Raw genomic sequence first — 11,142 nt, 5'->3', positions numbered from 1 at the left:
CACTTCTTTTATGAACATTGCCTCTTTAGCCAGATTCGGGGAAGTGTTTTGTCCATATTTCGTACTTTTTTTTGTTACTCTCTAAGCCCTAATTTCACTGACTTCAAATCTGGATCATAGAAGAGCATTAAAGTTGACATTGCAAGGTCATACTCTAACAAATTAATTGCATTGGGCCTATAAAATCTAATTTCGCTATTCTAAGTGAGCCTAACATTTTTTGGGCTCTTACAAATATAAAATATATCTATTTTAAAGTTTAAATTTTTATTTTTTTTAAAGACAAAAGATCAATAATACAAGTGGTAATTGGACTATCATAAATTGTAATAGTGTTGATCCGAAGTTCAATCTCCTTTATGTTTTAACTCGTAGAGTTAAATGACATAGTTTATTTTCCATTATTAGAAAGAATAGTGTATTCCAATCATTCCTTTTTCATTTTTGCAATTTTCAAATTATATTAAAAAGAAACATTTAAAAATTGGTATGGTTAACGGATGTTCTTAAAGCAATTGTTAATAATATATTTTAGAAAAATTTTGGCATTATTTCCTATAAAAAGATATCAAAATATTAATTTTTTTTCTTTAAAAAAATTTATAAAACGTAATCTTAGAACATTTGTTAATTTTATTTTTTCCTTAAAAAACCAAAAACAAAGCGAGCGGTAGCCACTAGCCATGTCGACAATAAGGTGCGTAAGAATTTATGGTCGTTTGATACTCGATAGGCTGGCGGAACGTAAACGTTGGCGCTCCTTTCCATGCATAGTAGCTTGTATTGTATGGGCTTCACTAGCAGACCGGGTTTATTTTATGTGAGTTGCTGTCATGATTTCTTGAGGGCTTGTGCCATGATGCAGACATAGATCGGTCAATAGATTAATCATGTATTTCAATATTCGTGCCATGTGGCGAGTTATACGTTTGAGTGGTGAGATATATCTCCCCCTTAAATTGTTCAAGAGGGTTTTTCTCAGAAAATACTAAGTCACAAACAGCTGGGTAGTTTATTTTACAAATGATTTATGTATTAAGTGATTATTGGTAAGTAAAAAATTAATGTTAGTGGTGAACTTAGATGAGAACTAATAATAATTTGCTAAATCAATAATTTATAAAAATGTTGTAAAATAATTTGTGACTGAATCATTACACATTTATCATAATTCTTATGTGATTAATTGTAAATGAGTGCTTATCACTTTCACATAAATTCATCATTTTTATTTTTCAAATAATACATCAAAATTGAGATAAAAATTATGACATAAGAGCTCATAAACTTTGTCAATATTTAATAGTTGAAACGCAATGATCTCACGACGAAAAAAAAATGTGTTTTTTTTTTTTTTTTTCTATTAAAGTGTTTTCCGGTATATACATTAGAACATTGAGTTGGGTTCAACTTCATTCTAGAATATTTACATTGACACATGAAAAATAACTTCTTCAGGCCAAATATGCTTAATCCCACACCACCCCACCCCCCCCCCCCCCCCCCCACACACACACCAAAAAAAAAAAAAAAAAAAAATCTACATAATTATAGATTAACAATCAATTAGCCAAAATAATAATCAACTCTAGTGTCTTTTATAAAAACAGAGAACAATTTATTTTTAATTAGAGATGTAAACAAGCTAAACTTTATTGAATAGTGCATATTTGAGCTTAGCTCATTAGTAAAAGTCAAAAGCTCAAGCTAACAATCAATTAGCCAAAATAATAATCAACTCTTGTGTCTTTTATAAAAACAGAGAACAATTTACTTTTAATTAGAGATGTAAACAAGCCGAACTTTATTGAATAGTGCATATTTGAGCTTAGCTCATTAGTAAAAGTCAAAAGCTCAAGCTTGACTTGAGCTTGAGCTTAAGACGAGCCTAAAATAATGTTTGAACTTGAATTTTGCTTGGCTTGGCTTGATTAATTAGTCAAACCAAGTTCAAGCTTAATATCAACCTCAAACTCTAGCTCAGGTTAAGTTTTTGAACTTGAGATCCAACAAAATTACATTATCAAATGCTTAGATCTCCAAAATCAAGTAAACAAATTACAACTTTATCATGCTTATAGTCCCACCTATTATATTAACCATTGTTCAATTTACAATTTTACATAATTAAATCCATCCATTCATCCTTCCTTGTCTATAACTTTATCAATTGTTCAAAATACAATTTTACATCCACCTTAGACAGTGAAAAACTAAAAAAAAAAGACTTGTTGTAACTATTTTGAATGGGAAAGGACTAACATATTTCATAACTTTGCATTAGATAGTAGATGGGGAAGGACTATATGTCTAAAGTGGTGCTTGGTCAGTTTAGAGGGAATGAAAAAAATTAAGGTAATAGATAGTGATTCCATGTGGGTAATGTTATTATTAAGATATGTATAACGAGTTTATTTACCAAACACATATCAAACTTATAAACGAGTTTATGCTCGACTTGTTTTATATAGAGCCTTATAGCTCACAAACTTGTGCATGAACAAATTTTTTGCTTGGGCTCAACTTGTTTATTAAACAAACTTAAACTAAGACTCAAACTTGGCTTATTTATAAACAAACAAAAATAAATGAGTTTTTTATCGAGCTAAGACCAAGTTTTTTTATGAATGGCATGGTTCATTTATAGCTCTCTCTCTCTCTCTGCATCAACTATGAAGGTGGACAAAGAAGCAACTTGGTTCTCAACTATTGCACTGTCATCATTCTTGTCCTTGACAGTAGTGGAGAAAGTGACAATGAAAAAATCCTCATCCTTGATGAAACAGCTCACCACTACCTCGTATGACAATGGGAGATCAAGGGTTTTTTCTTTTTTGAATATTTTCTCTATGATGTGAGTTATTGTGTATAGAGATTTGGATGTAGGTTGTTATTGTTGTTTCTTGAATGGTGAAGGAAGAGAGATTTGGATTTGGGTTGCTGTGTGTGAAGAGAAAGAAACTGATAAAAATTAACTTTTTAAATAAAATTGATAAGGAAATAAAGAGTTAAATGTGAATGTTTTGAAAAGTGCTTACTTAAAATAGAAAATATTATTTTATATTGTAAGGAATATTTTTTTTTATCATGGTTAGAAATATACTCTACCCTCACCCCTGCCCCCGAGGTCTTAACCCCCCCCCCCCACCAACATCTCTTGCCATTAGCCTAGCCTAGAGATGTCTTGGCATATTGAAAATTGACAATACTAACGTAATTGCTGCACGGAGATCATGCAGTACGTCATGACGCTGTACATAGACATTACATTAAAAAAAAAAAAAAAAAAAAAAAAAAAAGGATATCACATATCATGACTGTGTCCTTGCCTATTTAGGGAGGTTGTGGCTCATTCTAAAAAAAAAATTTAACACACACATATGAATTCAAATTACACTTAATATAACTTTAAGCATTATTACACTACTCAATAGCATTTTATTAGAAGCAAATTTTGATAAATCCACTGCTAAATTAGATCTTTTTCTTGTACTCTACATGTATACAAAATTTCAAGATAATCTAAGATCAATAACAATATCATTGATTAAGTGTACGTTTGCCAACAGCTGAAATATAATTTCAGCTGCATTTGGCTTTTTTGGGGTCCCACGGCACTGTTCATGGGACCACCAAACTTAGCAAAACGCGCATACCGATATATTTTGGGTCCTACAGCACTATTCACATATTTAAAAATTATTTTGTTACAGTATTTTTAGCAATAAGTTTTCAGTTTTCAGCAAATAAGCGGTATTCAAATAGTCCTTAAGTATTTAAATGTCAAATTTGTATATTGAAATTGTACATAAAAGATTGTTTCCAGGTTGAATAATAAAATATAGCATCCAATTAGTATAAAATTTGATATACGTGTTAAGAACACAAAAAACATGTAATCCAATAGTTGGATATTATATATATAATATTATTTTGGTTCTTAAATTTTATCAAAATTTTGTTTTTAGTTCTTAAACTTAAAAAAAAAAATTAAAATTTTTTCCCTAAACTACTAAAAAAAAGTTATATTTTTATTCCTATTTTTTTCTTTAAACTATTAAAAAAATTCTTTACAAAATTTATGTATGAAAAAAATAATTTTTTAAATTTTAAGAACTAAAAACAAACTTTTTAATAACTTAGAGATGAAAAGTAATTATTATTATTATTTTGAAAAATTTAGGGATCAACATGTATTTTACATTTTTACTTATTAAAAAAAATTTAAAAAGTTTGTGACTCTGTAAGGAAATTGTATTATGTAAGGGGAGGATGAACTTTCTCATGTGCATGCAGCAGTCAGGACACTGCAAATTGCAAAACTCGGGTAGCGAACAGGCTCTGGGTTCGTGCCTTAAACCCATGCGTTTCTGGGGCCCTTCTCAGTCCTGGTGTACGTTCCGTTTTAGATTAGATTCTCAGTCCTGGTTCTGGTTGTACACTTGTACTTCGTTTACTATTTACGTCGCTACTTTACCGACGTTAATAAAGATGTGTTTAGATATCACTTATTTATTACAAATTGAAAATTTATTATTGAAAATACTGTAATAAAATAATTTTTAAAAGTGTAAATAGTACCGTGAGACTCAAAAATACATTAAAATAATTTATCAAAATTTTGCATATAAATGTATTTTTGACTGGATTGTGAATAGTACCATGAAACCCGACCTAAAATGTAAACGCTGAAAACGCTAAAGTTATGATTGAAGTTATTTACTTTTTCTTTGATCTGATCTGATTGTAAGTTCTTTACAAATCCACCGAATTGAATTTTTTTTTTTTTTTTTTTTTTTAAAGAAGTCATATAAAAAAATTGCACGACATTTGGGTGCATTTGTTTCAATCTAAAATGTATTTTGAACAAAAATAAATTCTAAGAAAAGCAATTTATTAGTGTAATCATTTGGAAAAAAAAAATTATCTGTATAGTTGGTGATAAAAATATTTTAAAAACAAACTGAAAATGGCACTATTATAACCCAAACTCATTATCCACAACCAGTTAATTCACATAACAACCAAGTTTCAAATTTTAAATAGATCAAACATATCAACACCTTGATATGCGACAATGTAGTACGACAGGGACGGACCTACACTAGGACAGAGGGGGGCCATTGGCGCCCCCCCCCCCCCCTCCCCAAATAAAATAAAAAAACTAGTATAAAAAAATTAAGATTTGCCCTTATATATATATATATATATATTTGTCTCTCTTCCTCTAAAATATTTAAATATTGACCTACAAGAAAAAATAAATAAATAAAATTCATGCCCCTTTAACTACAAAAACAAAATAAAAATAAACAAATATGGACTAAACAAAAATCACGCACAAAATAAGAAACACTTTTTTTGTATGTTATACTTTGTTGATGTGTTTTATAATATGAAATGTTTAAGAAATACTAATTTTGTATGTAGTATTTTGTTGAATATAAAATAGATGTTAATTTTTATTTTCATAAAAAAAATTTTGGTTTTAAGCTTTGGCCTCCCTAGGTATGAATCCTGGTTTCGTCCTTAATAACCTGTTTGGAAGTTAAAAAAAAAAAAAGGAGAGTAGAGTAGAGGGAGGGAGAGTAATTCAATTACCTTGTTTGGAAGTTTTTTAAGGAAGGAGTGGGAGGAGTTTGGAGGGGTTTGGAGGGGTTTCAACCACATCTAACCCCTCATTTTTAATTCTCCCAAATTGGAGAGATTTGGAGGGAGAGTAGAGGAGATAAATTATTGACTAGATAAATTTTTCAATTTACCTTTTCTAAATTAATAATAGATTAATGTTGCAAGTCCATTTTCAAATAGGGGTAAATTTGTCTATTTTAATCATTTTCTCTCCTCTCCATCGTAATTTTTAAAATATCCAAACAAGGTGGAGGGGAACCATTCCCCTCTACTCTCCTCCCCTTTACTCCCCTCTACTCTCCTCTTTCTCTAAACTTCCAAACAGGCCATAAGTGCAAGTGGAGAAGGGGAGGTTGGTTTGCTACAAGGGTGTGTAAAGCAATGATATTCCATATATGACAAAGGACTGAGGAGCAATGATAAAGATGCTTCATGACTGTTTATTAGGAGTGAGATTCGACAGTGACTTAGTTTGTGTTGTGTTAGTGGAGAGTATCATGGCTAGGTTCTTTGGTCACGATTGATCGTGGCTAAGATCTATTTAGTATTTAGCGAGAAATTATTCAGTCCTCTTGGAGGACCACATCAGCAGTAGTCCTTGGTCCTCCACTCAAATAATAAAAACAATTTATGCCCTAGTGGCTTATATTTTGTGGTCATACTAATATCTTTTTAATGCAATATTATTTAAATGACTAATGTGTTGTTGTTGTCGCATTTTCTTTATTTATTATAAATTAAACCCTAGTTAAACTAAAGTGTATTCAAGATATGCGTTTCTAAAATATATAACAATATGCAAATAATTAAGGCATCATTTTTCCTTTTACTACTCTTATATTACACATATTAAGGCATCTTTTTTTTTTTTTTTTAATTTCTCTAAAAACAAAACACGTTTCTTTATTTTGCATTTAGAAAATTAGAGATAGGGACGTAAATTTTTTTTTCTTGGAAGAAAAGACAATTTTGGTTTGTGTGGTTAGAATTTAGAAGTTAGAAATCTTTACTTGAATTTATTTTCTATGAGAAATATTTGTTCATTTAATTATTATTATTATTATTATCATTATTATATCAACTTATATACGTAAGCATGCAGTGTGACAATTACTATTTAAATTATTTAAAATTTATTTTATTTTTATATGTATTCTTAATTTTTAAACTATTACTATGCTTTAATTGTGTAATATCAAATTTATTTATCAAAAATTTCTTAATCTAAAATATTTAAAGAATATTACTTGAGATCGATATGATTAATTTAAAAGATAGAAATTGGCTTGATTAAAAGAAATTGAGTTGTGTAAAGACTAATTGTGTGTGTATTTGATATTCATATGTGAAAATAATTTTTTATTTTATTTTATAATTCGATAGTCGAGGGAGGATAATTTGAATCTTGAGAGTCTTTATTAGAAACATGAGAAAATGTCTGTTGAGTTACAAGATTGTTTGAATGATAAAATAACATATATATGTTAAATCATGTTATGACATACTTTATGTAAAAAATAATATATATGAATTAGGATTAAGTTACACATAGTGTAACTATTTATTAATAATTTAAAATAAATATTTGTTGAGTTAAAAGACTGTTGGAATGATAAAATAACATATGTTAAATCATGTTATAACAAACTTTATGTAAAAATAATATATTTGAATTAGGATTAAGTTACACATGGTGTAACTATTTATTAATAATTTAAAATTTTCACCATTGATTATACATTCTTTTTATTCTTAACATGCATGTCAAATTTCATTAATAATATGTTATGTACTATTCGATTAATTTACTCATATTTTTAACCATACTTTTAAAATATACAAACTTGAAATTTAAATTTTTTTGCATGCGTTGAGGTATAATAAAAAAAAATATAATCCATCGGTAGATTTGTAATTTTTTTTTTTTTTTTTAAAAAACCAATTAAAATTTTTTTTTGTTAGTTTAATATTACAAAAAAAAAAAAAAAATTACACCTAGTATAAAATTATTGAATGGTTTCATATTTCAAAAAATTACACCTCCTATAACTTAAACTCAACCCTATATATTTTTATGGATCATGTTAATGGGTGTCCTTAGGGTAATTGTTAATAAACAATTAATATTAAAAAAATGTTAATACCACTTTTATGAAAAAAAATTTATAAAAAAAAAATGTCAAAATTTTAATTACTTTTTTTTTTTTCATAAAAACTGTGTTAAAATGATTCACTAAGAAATGTTTTTAGAACATCCGATAACTTTTTTTTTATTGATATATATAACTAAAAAAAAAAAAAAATTGGGGTTTCCATATTAGTCCAGTACTGCACTAGTGTCTAGTGCCCTACATGATGTATTATTGCCTTTTTAAGAAGTTCGTGTTGGATGTGCTGTCAAAAAGAAGTACGTACAGCAAATTAACAATGACACCTTTTTCAGTTTTTGCTGTATATATTGGAGAATTATTTCTTAAGCTCATAGAGGTTGTGCAGGACAATTATTTCTGGAGAGTTATTATATTTTGGACCTGTATCAGAAAAAGAAAAAGGTTTTTGTAGGACATCGCAAGAATATATCTCCAGGACGTATGGGACCGATGTTTCACTGCTATATGATTTCCTATGTCTGTCCATGAAAGATTTTCTCTCAAGGTGCTTTCAGATCAATAATTTACTAAATTGAATTTTGAAAATTTAAAATTAAAGTCCATTTTTTATTTTGAATATTTATGTTTTAATTTTTTTAGTTTTGACCCTTCATTTTTAGTTCAATTTCCATATTAGTCATGCCGTCAATTTTTATTAATATTCTGAGGGTTTCCTTTAATGTTTAACTATTTCATGAAAATTTTGCTCTAAAATACTATAGAATTAAGAATTTTCATTAGTATTGAATGAAATCATATTATAATCTTATAGACAATCTTATTATTAACAAAAATAAACAGAAACAATATGAAAAATACTAATAGAATCAAACATGAATGTTCAAAATGAAAACAATCTCCTAGGGGTGAAATGTGTATTTTATTAAATTCAAAACTGAAGTTCATTTTTATTATCTTGGTTGAAGTTATTTACAAATCAACTATATTTGCATGCCTAGACATGTTAGAGGTTTAGTGACGTGGTTGGATAATGGTTTTTTTTTTTTTGTTAAAAGGGTTATATTATAAACAACTAACTGTTTACAGACACCAAAGATGGGCTTGTCAGCCTACAACATGACACACCATACATATTTGCATAAAAAATAGGGAGAAGTTCAACAGAAGGAGGCTGATCAAAAATGACAAAATCATCTTGTATACAGCAGCCCCATCTAGCCAAAAAATCTGCACACATATTGGCCTCTCTAAACACATGCACTACTCTGACCTACTGCAATTGGTCTAACAACATCCTGCAATCATGCAAAAGAGGAGAATAGTTTCTATTAGGAGTACTGCTAGACTTCAAAAGCTCCACAATCACCTTGGCATCTAATTCAACCTCCAAATGCTGGCATCCTAACTGGATAGCTAAAGTAAGACCATCCCTTAAAGCCCACCATTCAGCAACAACACTGGTAGTATAACCTATTGACCTTGAATACCCTTTAATCCACAATCCATGGTTATTTTTAATGATTCCACTGCCCCCTGCCTTACCAGGATTTCCATGAGATGCCCCATCGGTATTGGGTTTAAACCACCCTTCAGGTGGTTTGGTTGGATAATGGTTAATTTTTCAATAAAGGTCCGTGGACTTTCTTCTTTAAAAAGAAATAAATAAATAAATAAAAAACATACATTTGCATGCCAACCTGGTCACTTTCCTTTTACTGGGTTTTTCAATTGGGTTGCTTGAGCCCCAAGTGAATAATTACTTTGGGGCTTTATGTGCTTCTCAATGTGATTCTGGGCACCTATTTGATTCGGCCTGTTTAATGGAACTTAAATGCTAATTTGGCAGGCCCGGCTATTGAGTTTGGGCTGGAATGGTGAACAATTACAATTTTTTGTTTAAAGTGAAAAAAGATAGCATGTGAAGAAAATGAATAATGTGAGAAAAAAGAATTTTGAAAAAAAAAATATATTTTTCCCTGGAAGATTACCCATAAAAAATGGCTGAATACAACATTTCCATGCATCATGTCGGATTCATATTTAAGGGCTTATCTTAGTATTTTCACAAGATCATGCACTTTCATGCATAATAACAATGTTCATGCAATTTTAGGATTAGGAACATATTTATGCCTGAAATATGATAATTCTTCATTTCGTAGTGTTTTTAGAATTACATTTCTTTTTATGTTTACGTCAATTCCAATTTTTTAAATCCTTTGTTATGTATCAATAGGTAATTTGTTCGTTAAATGAGTAAATTATTTTTATTGGTGATAGAACAATTTTTGGACCAAACAAGCAGTACCTATACATTCCCACTCCGTAACTTACTATCTAAATTTAGTTTGACGACATATATAGATTTTATCCATGTAATTTTATTTTTATAGTATTTTTATTAAATTATAACAAAGAAATTGAGTTTTGTGCTTTTATTTTTCTTTATATTTGTAACAATTCAAGAAAAAGCCCTAGTCATATTTGCGCTTAGACATAAGGATGACAAAATAAACTTGCACTCGCGGGTACCTGTTTCACCTGTCCTTAATGGACAGGTTTTACCTGCCTTGCATAACAAATGGGGCAGGGATGGGGGTTAATATTTTTCCCTAAACCTACCCCACACCCTCTCCATTTATATTTAAATAATTAAATAATATTTTTATAGGTTTTTTTTTATAAGACATACATATGTAATTTTAGCCTTGTAACTTTAAATTTATGGTGTTTATTTTATATTGTATTATTGAATTTATAATTTTAAATTTTAATATTTACATTGTTTATATATTTTTAATTGTTGTATTGCTATGTTTGGATTGTTTTTGTACTTCTTATTACTTGAATTGTTGTATTGTTATACTTTGAGAATGTTTTGTAATGTTAGAACTTTCTTTTTTTAATAATGTTTTATGAGTTTTAATTTAATGCATTCAAAATAAACTTCTAATAAATTATATATATATATATATATATATATATGTGTGTGTGTGTGTGTGTGTGTGTGTGTGTGTGTGTGTACCCGGTAGAACGAGGTGGGGTAAAAAACCCACCCCAAAGAGAAAGTGGAGCAGGGCAGGGAATTGGAAACCTGCCCCATTGCCATTCCTATTTAAATGTGGCAAACAGGCAAGTTGGGTCGAGTTAATTTGATTGCAGGTCAAAAACTAGTTCGGGTAATTAAAAAATGGTCATTTTAAGCGGGTTAGAAACATGTCAGGTCAATTTGGTTATGAGTCGAGTTAGATTGTGATGCCTCAATTTGATTAATTATGTCTTGTGTGGGTGTACGATGAGTCCTATATCGAACATATATTAAGTTGAATTGAACTTTATTAACAATTACAAGGAATCTCAATTGTGACTAATCGTATGAGGTATTAAAGAAATGTGACTA

Source organism: Quercus robur, chromosome 12, assembly GCF_932294415.1.
Source record: "Quercus robur chromosome 12, dhQueRobu3.1, whole genome shotgun sequence".
NCBI classification, from domain to species: Eukaryota; Viridiplantae; Streptophyta; class Magnoliopsida; order Fagales; family Fagaceae; genus Quercus; species Quercus robur.
This window is presented reverse-complemented; position numbering follows the sequence as displayed.